Source organism: Schistocerca serialis, chromosome 6 (genome assembly GCF_023864345.2).
Source record: "Schistocerca serialis cubense isolate TAMUIC-IGC-003099 chromosome 6, iqSchSeri2.2, whole genome shotgun sequence".
Lineage (NCBI taxonomy): Eukaryota > Metazoa > Arthropoda > Insecta > Orthoptera > Acrididae > Schistocerca > Schistocerca serialis.
Window position 1 is genome coordinate 658,289,922 of NC_064643.1, and position 13,427 is coordinate 658,303,348.

At 40.4% G+C, this 13,427-nt stretch overlaps 1 protein-coding gene across 1 annotated transcript in view; it reads left to right on the forward strand.

The window, feature by feature from the left end:
- The window catches only part of LOC126485017 (trichohyalin-like), a 181,056-nt gene that overhangs the window by 61,569 nt on the left and 106,060 nt on the right, over window positions 1–13,427 (forward strand). The gene's annotated exons all lie outside the window — the stretch shown is intronic.

A 13,427-nucleotide genomic window follows, 5' to 3' on the forward strand; every position in this document is an offset into this window, starting at 1 on the left:
TTTAAGTAGAATCAACGAATGTTTGTGTACCAATCGTTAAATATGAAGCAATTTATGAGTTAGAAAAATGTGAAAATATTCTTAAAAAACGTGAAGTTCCAAAACCTTTTTATGAACTACAAATTGTAAAAGTTGTAGGATTGAGTGGCAAGATAAGTTTCGAACTACATATCATGAATCACTATAGCTCAGTGGAATTTGATATGCCATATTTTGTATTCGTTTCATATCAGACAAATGGGAAAAATAATGAGTTACTTGACCCTTCATTATCCTACCATGTTGATCTATAGAATGTATAATTGAAAAATGAAAGAAACGGAATTTTCTCACAGGAAATGTGAAATATTAATCCTCTAAATAATCTCCTCAAAGCATATGACGCATTTTAAACGAGTTACACTACTCAAATCAGACACTGACGTAACTCCATGTAATTTCATAATGAACTATCCTATCTATGTGATTAATATGACTCGTAGTAAGAATATTGTATCTTCACAGAAAACGACTATGAAACTATGTGCAACATTTAATGAAAAAATTCCTACTGAAAGTTCAGCGTATTTAATTATGCATGGTACGAAAAATTTAAGTTATGATGCACAACACAGAATACTTACTGAAAATTTTGAACTACATAATTGAATAACAAATCAGAAAAAGTTAAAGAAATCTTTACACCATGTTTGCATTTCATTTTGAAGTATTTTCAGAAGGATAGAGGAAATGAAAATTGATAAATTTGGTATGTCAATTAGAAAAAGACGTCAATTCTCATTTTTCTGAACAGCTCTTTTTATGTAGTAGTTTCTTACATTCGCCCTAATTCATTTTATTAATTTTCTTATGTTCAGTTTTTGTGAGAAGAAAGTGATTTAGACATGAAAATTGGATTATAGGTGATTGTGTTGCTAGGTTCTGGTTACGTTTTGGCTCGAAAGCGGTGGAACTACGCGAGTGGGCTAGTGAGCCACGGTTGAGCCAGAACCTGCCATCTCAGTCTACTCATTCTGTCTATGTTTCTAAGAAATTACACAGTTTCCCAGAAAAACTGCGAGACCCTGTATTTTTACATATTTCAGGTGATCTTGAAGCTTTTTGTAACACTGTTAGTTCTTGCATTACAAGTTCAGCCTGTTCTATTTTTTCCACTTTCAAGGCTGTCATTTGTAACTCTAAAGAGCTATCGAGGAAAATCTGCTGCAAAATTCATTATTAAAAAAAAATAAAAATAAATAAATAAATTACACAGATGAAAACATTTCCAGTCGAAATGCTTCCCTAAATGAGCAGTTTGCGGGATGACTGTGACTTTGTGGCAAAAAGCCGACACCGACAGTAAGACAGTGCAACGTGCACGCTAGCGACGGATACTATGACACACACATAGCTGAGATTAGGCATGGTGAACCGTAGATGACTTCTTACCTCACCCCCTAGGTTCGAGTTTATAGAAGAAAGAATCTCATGTTTTTTGCATATAATGCATGTCCTTGGGCGTGATTTCATCACTAAAAGTTCAGACTGACAGTGAACCCCTCTTTAAGTGAGGTCCTAGCACAGTACTGAACACCAACCCATGATTTTAGGAAATAGCAGGAGTAGTCAGAAGGGGTCGTTGGTATTTAATCAGACTGTTCTAAGATTTGACGCGTAAACACGTTCATGCTTCACTGGACGCTGCACTAGATAGTGCATGCTAAGCTTAGGCCACCACGTCTGAGAAGTATCGATAATCATCATCAGGTAAAATTATTCTTGGTTGCCAGCCTCCTTTTCCAACGCACTTCTGTTGGTGCAATCTGTTGGCAGTACTAACTTCCTTTCCCTTATTTCTAATCATGCACTGAAATCATTAAACAGAAAGATGTTAATTGACTGTCGAGGTGTAGCTACACGCCACTCCCCTTCGTCTTCTTATACATAAATAAGTCGATATTGCACAGCAAATAATTAATTTGGTACCAACAGAATGGTCCACTGGTAAAGTGGATAAAAGGCCTAGATGCTCTTGTGTCAAACGATTAACCTGGTACTCTTCTTACTATTAAGGTCAGTTCAAAGGAATAGCGTTTTTTCGTACCAGATCTTTCAAATCTATTCCAAACAATTCGTTGTTGGGTTATATGCACTGGAAAGTTACTCATATATAACACAGTGCATAGTAAGGAACAAAACTATAATTATGGTATAGTTAGTACTATAGTAGTATCCAGAGATTTTTAATAATTTTTACTTATTTTATATATTGTTTCTATGAAGCTGTTATGGAATACATATATCATACTTAGAAGAATTCATTTTCGTAAGTGAGATCATCTTAGAACTAGACATATTGCATGGCTGGAAATTGTTTTACTGAGTTATCTAATTAGTTATATATGATGTAACAATGAATGTCTCAGTTATAAATCTACATGTAATAGCAAATGTAAAGCTCAGGACGTAAGTAAAAATGTTTCTGTTTATATAACATCACTCTTTTACACTACATATTTCCTAGGTGGGTTGAAATATGTTGTAACTTTGAGGACGCTCTTTCAGCAACGTTTTGGCTATCACATAAGTGGTGCTTCGAAGTGTTAGCATGAAACATGTAGGGGTCATAGATCACATCATGAGAACAAGTTTATTAGAGACAAAACGCTCGCTGACCACCCTGTCTATGTGGGGTGGATTGGTATAAGTGCAGATATTTCTATTATTTTCATTGCGATAGCGTCTGCAGTTGCGATTAATTCTTTGAATTATTTCTTGATGCCTTCAGCTGCCAATCTCTTTACTTCATATGCAGCCATACAACTTCGGCTGTAGCTATTACAAGTCTAATCTTTTTATGTTGGGAAGTACCTCCAAGTACATGTGGCAAGAGCAAGATAGCGCTGTAATCGAAGGAAGAGAAACACTCTCTATACAGGGTGTCCAGGAATGAGTTCACTAGCTTATAACGATGGTGCAGGATAGTATTGTGCTGAGAAGTAATTGATAAGAAAAAGATTCGATACGTTGTGCCCTTTCTAAGTTAATTAGCATAGATATTAGTCAAACAGGCCATTGCCCCGACAACGGGGAGGCTTTGAATGGAAAACTGCCTAGCAAAACTGTAGTTTCTTCCACTAAATCCTGTACACACATTTCCAAATTTCGTAGTTTTCCTAAGCGCCAGAAGTTGGCATATGCTGTAGTTCCATACAAAAAACTCATAGCTTGACAGTATACTTACGTCGTATACGACATACGGCTCTGCCTTAGTAGTGTAGGTGTGTATGGTGCATATAAGAAAGAAGCTTGGCATGAGAGCCATGCTTGGCGATGTTTACTTTGCAATGGCCAACTCTTCCCGCACTGCATTACTGGTTTATTACATTTCTCAGATTCTCTTACGAAATGCTTCAAAGTCAGTATTAACAAGCGCTATTTCACTGTAGTGGTCTTTCCAAGAGTTTGAATGCAATTATGAAAAGAACCCAGTTCCGTTAAAAAAACGATACTTATTTCAATATCTCGGTTGAAACTCCTTCAGCATACTATTGCACATATTGCGGAAAACATCTTTTCGATATCTGGAACTGTTCACAAAATCATTATAAACCCTTGTATATACACTACTGGCCATTAAAATTGCTACACCAAGAAGAAATGCAGATGATAAACGGGTATTCATTGGGCAAATATATCATACGACAACTGAGATGTGATATCATTTTCACGCAATTTGGGTGCATAGATCCTGAGAAATCAGTACTTAGAACAACCACCTCAGGCCGTAATAACGGCCTTGATACGCCTGGGCACTGAGTCAAACAGAGCTTGGATGGCGTGTACAGGTACAGCTGCCCATGCCGCTTCAACACGATACCACAGTTCATCAAGAGTAGTGACTGGCGTATTGTGACGAGCCAGGCCAAAATTGACCTGACGTTTTCAATTGGTGAGAGATCTGGAGAATGTGTTGGCCGGGGTAGCAGTCGAACATTTTCTGTATCCAGAAAGGCCCGTACAGGACCTACAACATGCGGTCGGCCATTATCCTGCTGAAATGTAGGGATTCGCAGTGATCGAATGAAGGGTAGAGCCACGGGTCGTAAGACATATGGAATGTAACGCCCACTGTTCAAAGTGCCGTCAATGCGAACAAGATGTGACCAAGACGTGTAACCAATGGCACCCCTTACCATCACGGCGGGGGATACGCCAATGTGCGCTCACCACGATGCCGCAAAACACGGATGCGACCATCATGTTACCTGTAAACAGAACCTGGATTTATCCGAAAAAATCACGTTTTGCCATTCGCGCACCCAGGTTCGTCGTTGAGTACACCATGGTTGTTGTCTTGCAAACGTCCCCATCTGTTGACTCAGGGATCGAGACGTGGCTGCACGACCCGTTACAGCCATGCGGATAAGATGCCTGTCATCTCGACTGCTAGTGATACGAGGCTGTTAGAATCTAGCACGGCGTTCAGTATTACCCTCCTGAACCCACCGATTCTATATTCTGCTAACAGTCATTGGATCTCGACCAACGCGAGCAGCAATGTCGCGATACGATAAACCGCTATCGCGATAGGATACAATCCGACCTTTATCAAAGTCGGAAACGTGATGGTACGCATTTTTCCTCCTTACACGAGGTATCACAACAACGTTTCGCCAGGCAACGCCGGTCAATAGCTGCTTGTGTATGAGAAATCGGTTGGAAACTGTGCTCATGTCAGCACGTTGTAGGTGTCGCCACCGGCGCCAACCTTGTGTGAATGCTCTGAAAAGCTAATCATTTGCATATCACAGCATCTTCTTCCTGTAGGTTAAATTTCACGTCTGTAGCACGTCATCTTCGAGGTATATACTGGGTGTTACAAAAAGGTACGGCCTAACTTTCAGGAAACATTCCTCACACACAAAGAAAGAAAATATGTTATGTAGACATGTGTCCGGAAACGCTTACTTTCCATGTTAGAGCTCATTTTATTACTTCTCTTCAAATCACATTATTCATGGAATGGAAACACACAGCAACAGAACGTACCAGCGTGACTTCAAACTCTTTGTTACAGAAAATGTTCAAAATGTCCTCCGTTAGCGAGGATACATGCATCCACCCTCCGTCGCATGGAATCCCTGATGCGCTGATGTAGCCCTGGAGAATGGCGCATTGTATCACAGCCGTCCACAATACGAGCACGAAGAGTCTCTACATTTGGTACCGGGGTTGCATAGACAAGAGCTTTCAAATGCCCCCATAAATGAAAGTCTGTTGTTGAGAAGCGTACGAACAATTCGACTGAAATGTGCAGGAGCTCCATCGTGCATGAACCAAATGTTGCGTCGTATTTGTAAAGGCACATGTTCTAGCAGCACAGGTAGAGTATCCCGTATGAAATCATAGCGGTGAATCGAGGAAGTACAGTACATACTGACGAAACTAAAATGAGCTCTAACATGGAAATTAAGCCTTTCCGGACACATGTCCACATAACATCTTTTCTCTATTTGAGTGTGAGGAATGTTTCCTGAAAGTTTGGCCGTACCTTTTTGTAACACCATGTATAGGCATATACTTAGCATGTACATACACCAGTGTGTTGACTGTTTTTCTACTGTGTTTTATAGTCTTCCCACAGATGCGTCACATGTTTCACTACTACCTGATGTATTCTGCATTATCTTAACTGCATCCCTAAGTGGAATATGTCTGTCAGTATCGACTTGCCATTTTGTGTCAACACAGCCACACTTTAACATCAAACCTGATGCCCATGGGAAAATAAGCACTTATGGCTTGTTCTTGCCAAATGTACTGGAAGTACTACCGAACCTAAAAACATTCGACTTGTAATAGCTATAATTATTAAGAGTGATGTAATGTTCAGTACACTGTCCTCAACCATCAATAGAAATACCTGCTCATAGATAGCTGAAAATAGCCTATGGCCGAAATTGAACAACTGCATTTGAAATAAACAGAATGGCTGATGAAGGCATTAAGAAGTAATAAAAAAAAATGATGGCCGCTGCAGACCCTATCTCAAAGAAAATTATAAAAAAATCTACACTAATACCTGCAACACTGTACATAGAAACAATCTGAGAAGCTTGTAGGATTACTGCAGGGTATGTTGCGCTAAGAGATAATTGTTAAGAAAAAATTCGAAACATGGCGCCGTTTCTGAGTTAACTGGCATGGAAGGTAGCCAGTCAGGTCAGTGCACACGCGAATGAAGCGGCCTGCCAGAGACGGCGTCGCCAAACCTGTTCTTCTATTCGTTCCCTACAACTGAACAAGATAGCGATAGCAAAATACGACAGGGGACGGTATTAAGGACCGAAACCGAGCCAATGGCTGGGCAGTCAAGTGTTGTCATCTACGCTGTGAGAACTACTGACATTAATTGAATCTGCGGGGCACTTGAAGGCTCTTGAAGTTGTGTGCGCAATGGCCTGTTTGACTAACTTCAGTGCTAATTAACTCGGAAACGGCACAACGTATCGAATCTTTTCCTTAAGAATTATTTCTCTGCACAATATTATGCTGCAACATCCTTCTGAGCTTTTGAGGCTGTTTCTGGCCACCCTGTATGGGAGTGTCACAAAGCCCTTGCAGCAGACGTATAGGGGTGATCGATGACAAAATTGGGAACGACTTTTATTAGAGAAAAAATGTTCGCTGTCGACACTTCCCGGCGATACTAGGCGTCTTTTATAATCGGTTATGCCCATGACAGGCGACAAGGCGTAGGCACTCTGCAGCAATGGTAAGCAATATTTGTTACCAACAATCCATTCATCTACTATGGGTGACAGGGGATAGGCACAGCTTATAAAATACCTTTGTCTGCTTGGAGACACCAATTATTAAGGTTTTACTGTTGAAAATAACTTTATGAATTACTTGGGTCGCCAGTATGCAAATGTAGCCCACCTCGTTAGTAGATCCTACAAGTTAGATGAAATCTCGTCGTTTTATGGCTGACGAATTGAATAAACCGACACCTATCGTCAACAGGAAGTGCCAGCGGGCATCTTTTCTCTAACCAAAGTTGTTTCCATCACGTGATCTATCATGCAAAGACTTCGAAGCACAATTTATATTATAACCGATACGTTGCTGAAAGAATGATGTGAAAGTTGCAACAAAGTTCAACTCATTTTGTAGACATACAGTGTAGAAGAACGGTGTTACATAAAAAGGAACAATTGTAACTGTGACCTGTACTTTATATTTACCGTTACATGTCGTAGATTTATAAGTGACATATACAGTGTGACATCACGTATACTTCTTTAGATAATGTACTAAAAGAATTTTTAAACACAAAATATGTTTAGTTCTATGGTTATCCCATTTATGAAAATTAGTATTTTTAAGCATAACATATATTCCGTAAAGTTTCACGAAACTAATAAAAAAAATTTGTAAAGAAATTAATAACAGCCTAGCAACTACTATAGTACTAACTACAGTGTAATTATATTTTTGTTCTTTGCAATGTACTGCGTTATATAGCAATTTCCACTGCAAACAACACTAGATACAGTTCAATGGTAGTAATGTGAAAGATCACTTCCGTCTGATATGAGAAAACTACATGATTTCCTTTGAACTGACCTTAATACTAAAAAGATGTGGGTGCTACATTAGACTATTTAAAAAAATACTTCCTTGAAAATCTTGATCGACAAAAAGCTGCCCCTTAGAAGAGATAAATTTGCCAAAAAAAAAAAAAAAAAAAAAAAAATAAGCGCGTTTCGGTATCTGGAACAGTTCATGAAATGAAAGGTGTGTGCCTCTACAGCAGTGAAGAAGCCTGTAATACGCATTAACCGAAACGTACACTACACAGCACAGAGTAATGCAACAAACCTCAGATGAAACACTGTACAGCGATGTGTCTGCCGCCGCTACGGGGACAGCGCAGCGTAGCTACGTTGTTCCGCTCCAACATTCCATTCAGTGAGGCCGTGTACGAGGTGTATACTGGCAAGCTTTCCCTCAGTAAATCTATACACACACCTGTGTGAGTCTGTTTGATCACAACAGGCAGAACCAAACAGTACTGAATACTAGCCTCAAGCCAAAGAGTAAAGTGATTACTAGTGATGTGAAAAGTAGGTACGTGGGCGAATGGAAACAAGATACACAGCCCACACCGTTGACATTTGCGCCGATGTGCACTTTTTTCAGGGAAATGCAGATACAAAGCAAATTTTCACAAGAAACCAAACGAAATGCTACAATTCTGAATCGAGCTTCCGGAGGCCGTAAGTCCCGTATAGCAAAATACGTAGAAAGTAATCCTGATCAACCTTAGAAAGTCTGTTCGATGGAGTTCTAGTTTCACCCTGTAACCACTTTGTAGTAACGGTAATTAGAATTTTTAGATAGAAAGAAAGAATTTAACAAACTATATAAAGCAATGCTTCACATTTTTCGCAGTGTCCTAAGCTTTAGTCTCAGTAACAGCGGATAACAAATTTGTCATAAGCGTCAGTCTCTAAATGTGACCAGAAAACTAACATAATAATGTTACGTACCTGTGGAATCTGAACGGTTCCTGACGAACAAGGCATGTTTGAAACGTTACTAATAAAAATAGTAACAAAATACAAGTGTTTTTTGGCTTGTAGTGACATGGTAAAACTCCATTTTTAGTTTGTATGTAAATCAAGGACATCCTTCATACTGATGAGAACAATTAACTGTGGGAAGGCATGGCACAACAGGTCATCTCTTGAACTTGAATTTGCGTATGTTAAGCAGTTACATTATAATGAAGCACAGTGACTTCAATTAGCGGGACTAGTCATTTAATTTTATCGCTAAATACACAGGAATGTGTAGCTAATCAAAAGCGGAATTCCAGTAGTACCTGTAATATTGGCGGTTTATTGAAATGGAATATTGTCAGCATAGTTGTCGTATTTACAGTGGTACGATAATTGCAACTGATTTCCGTGATGCTGCGTACTCAATCTCATTTCAACATTAACTGCTACGGAAAATTTTCACTAGCAAAACAGCGCTAATTCCCACTTCACTCTTAGTCCTCACGCTTGTGCTCTCTGGCGTTACATGCTTTCCCTATTAGTCATAATTAGAGAAAACTTCCTCCGTAATTTCTTAAGCAAACTCTAAATCGTATCAGAAGAGTTGGAGAATAATAAACGACTCACGATATTCCTAAATAAGATAAAAATGATTTACCTACATTTTATCATTTCATACGGAATCAGTGATTTGGGCCCTATGATGCAAGTGAATTACCTGAAAATGACGAAATATTCTATTTTGTTTTACTGTCGTGTTATCAAGGAAGAACGTGAGTTGATTAATACTGTGCATTCAGGACATTAGCACTTCTTCTTGCCATATTTCGGCTTTGAAGCTTCCAGCAATCTTCAAGGCAATGCGGTGATTGAGTTCCGAGCTCCAAGCATGTCTTCTTATTCACTGATATGCTAAAACCACCGTCACAGCAGCACAACAGCGGCAGTCGAAGACTTCTGCAAAAAAGATGGAAATGTTGCAAGCGCAATCATGGAGTAGCTGCAGAACCACAGAACTTATCAGTTAGAATGTTAAGCACTGAAATTGGAGAGTTGTCGACTTATCTGTTTTTCTTATCAGCCTGCTGCAAATACCTCCAATATTACATCAGTCCTCCACTTTAGGTATCTTTTCTCATTTTATGTTAAGTTTTAAAGAAACGTCGTAGCTAAAGGTTTTGTGTTCATTTTCGGGGGGTATGTTACATTTTCGTAGGGGAAACTTTTACATTTTAATAGGTTGTCGTAACAGTTGTGTGAAGATATTTCAGAAATGGTGCCAAAGACGAAAACACTGAGTGCTCAAACCAAATTGTATCTTCATCGTTCGAAGGCGCTTCTGATCGAGTGCGCTAGATCCACAAGCCTGAAATGGGCACACTCAAAGTGTGCAGGATATTATAACACGGACTATCGCAAGTTTATTTATTGGTGGAAATGTAACACGAAGTAATGAACATTTGGAGGTAGTAGACGTTATAAGAAAGACGTCTATTTAGTCAAATTTATCTCTGTATAAATATCAAGAATCGGTTTCATGGAAGATTTTCAGAAAATTTTACAGCTATTTACATACCGTCCCTGCAGGGAAGTTGAAGACAAGATTGGACTAGAAACAGTTCACCCAGGAATATACAGGGTGAACGAGAATCCCACCGACAAAATTTCGGAAGCTGTTTAGGAATACTTCATGAGCATTTCGCTTAACGGAACCCCAGAACTCCACTGGCTTGCTACGGGGGTGATTGCATTTGAGTTCTTACGCCTGTCTATCTCTGCAACTGTACTGCACTGGAAATATCTACGTAAAACTGCAAATGTTGATAGAATACGCTGTGTGCCTTCTATGGAGAAAAAGAACCACTTGTTCTATTCAGTTATGGTATTTACTGTTGACAGTGCTACTTCCCACTTCACTTTTAGTCCTCACCCTGGATTCAGTACTGATCGGTCCCACTTTCGATTTATTTTTCTACCAGTGTTAATTGTACACTAATAATAATACAGGTAGAACACGATTGGACAGCATCAGAAATAAGTGATAGTCGAACGCGAAAGTAAGTCTAATTTGATTTTTTTTTATTCGCTTATGACATTCGACACTATGTTCTGGTGGCAACTCTTGCCATTCAGGAAACGTACTTTTTGGTTCAGAAACGTGCAGTTCCAGTAATACATCATGTGGTGTAATTTCGCGAACGTCTTGTCAAACCCTGTTAAGAAGTCTGGAAATTCTGACACTGGCTTCCGAATATACATTTCCCTTAATGTTGTTTGTTGTTAACACTATGAGCTTATTCTCAAAAAGTAGTAGCTTTCACTCAGTTGACACTAGGCAGAAGTCGGACCGGCATTTAGATCGCAGTTTCTTGACCCTTGTGCAGAAAAGCGAGTAGAATTATGCTTCGTCCATTTTCAATGAGCTGGCACAATATTTATAAAGTTATAGGAATAAATCACGCAGTTTTAAGTCTGAAGCAAAGAATTTCTTCATGGCTCAGTCTTGCTATTCCGTTGGGGAAAGTCTAAAGTGAAGAACTTCCTCATAGCGCGCTCTTGCTATTCTGTTGGGGAGATCCCCGAAAACAATTACAGTACTTGTAGTGGTATAGTGTTGATGCTAGCATATACTCCGCAGCTTGTCGCTTCATACGACACATAGAAATTTTACTTCATCAATTATTAGCGCCGGCCGCTGTGGACGAGCAGTTCTAGGTGCTTCAGTCCGGAACCGCGCTCCTGCTACGGTTGCAGGTTCGAATCCTACCTCGGGCATGGATGTGTGTGATGTCCTTAGGCTAGTTAGGTTTAAGTGGTTGTAATTCTGGGGGACTGATGATCTCAAATGTTAAGTTACTTAGTGATTAGAGCCATTTGAACCATTTGAATTATTAGCTTTTACGGTATTAAAATCAAGACCATGGAGATTCGCTTGTGAATTTGGCTAGATGTGTAAAATGGAATGTAAAATATGAAATATAGTAGTACGTAATAGTATGGGCAGGCCTGCTGATGAAGCGTTGACAGGTATGCACCTCGTGTTCGCGTTCTTTTAATGTAATGGAAAAGCGGCCCAACGATGCTATGCTGAGTTGCTGCTGCAAAGACACCAACAACATCATAGTACTCAGGTAGCTGAGGGTTGCTGCATTTTTAATTTTAGTGATAAAATAATAAAGGCTTTTTCATTGCTGTAAAAGTTAGTCATCTGCAAATGAGAAGTCATTTAAACCTGGGCATGCAGTGCGTGACTGGGAAGAAGAGTTGAGTCATCCGAGTATTGGGAAGACGGGAAAGTTGGGAAGAGCAGGAGCAGACACTGGGCAGGGTGTGAAAGAGTAAGTGGAGGTGGGAGTGGAATACAGGCGGGTGTAGATGATTGTGGATTGATGCATCTTAGATAGGGCGCACCGAAGGCAGTGAGAAACAGGCGATGAAAGTGTGGTGACTGGCTCATGGAGACGAAGAGTGACAGCAGAGATTGTAGACTGACAGTCACTGGCGATGACTGACTGGCAGCGAGAACTTGCAGCTAGGACTGGCAGAAAAGGCGATGGTGGCCAGGGAGGCCTGGAGGCAATGGTGATGACGTAGGCGGCGAAGACTGGAAACTTTTCTATGCCGAGATTCCAGTCTTAAGAGCAGCACAAGCAGGTTGTTATTCCTGAGAGGAAGAGGAGTTCTGCCCTTCCGCCCAACATCGCACAGGTTGCTCTAAGTATCTACAGCGGCATTAAATCGTACAGTGTGAACATTAATAGAAGAGACAATCTGCAGGGACGGATTGCTGACTGAAAATGGAGGAAAAAATGGTCTTATGACTTCAGAGAATTGATGGTGCAGACTCTGGAAGCTGGCCCTGAACGTAAATAAATGTAACAAATAGCGCATTCATAGGAAAAGAAATCCACTACTGCACAGCTACACTATTCATGATAAACAGCTGGGGACAGCGTCTGCCGTAAAATATCTAGGCGTAGCCATCCAGAGCTATCTTAAGTGGAGTGACCACATTAAATAGATAGTAGGAAAAGCAGACACAAGGCTCAGATTCGTCGGAAGAATCTTAAGGAAATGTAACTTATCGATGGAAGAAGTGGCTTATAAGGCGCTTGTTCGCCCGATTCTTTAGTATTGTTCATCTGCATGGGATCGCTATCAGGTAGGACTGATAGACGAGATAGAGAAGATCCAACGAAAAGCGGTGCGTTTCGTCACGGGGTCGTTTAGCAGGCGAGAGAGCGTTACGGAGATTCTAAACAAACTGCACTGGCAGACATTACAAGAGAGACGCTGTGCATCATGGAGAGATTTGCTACTGAAATTCCAGGACAGCACTTTTAAGGAGGAGTCAGACAACATATTACTTCCCCCCATATACATCACGCATATTGACCACAAGGGGAAAATTCGAGAAATTAGAGCCAATACAGAGGCTTACCGACAATCATTCTTCCCACATACTATTCGCGAGTCTAACAGGGTTGGAGGAATCAGATAATGGTACCGGAATTACCCTCTGCCACACACCATTAGGTGGCTTTTTGAGTATGATGTAGATGCAGATGTGTCCGAAAATGAATGGTGTGCGTGCAACGACAGCAAATTGTCCCAGAACACAGCACGGAGCAGCGTCGCATCCACGTCACAAGAAGTGTAAAAAGTGCTCTCCATGGGATGCAACACATGCGTTCACACGTGGCACTGGATTGCCGCACTCTTTCACTACGTCGGCCGATCACTTGCATCAAGCTTGTACTCGGGTTCGTCTCAATATCCTGTACAATCTGGTCCTTCAAATCTGGTGTGCGCACAGTCCGCCACCTCCGTGCACGTTCGTCTGTCTGAAACGACCCATGACCATACAAACGCCCA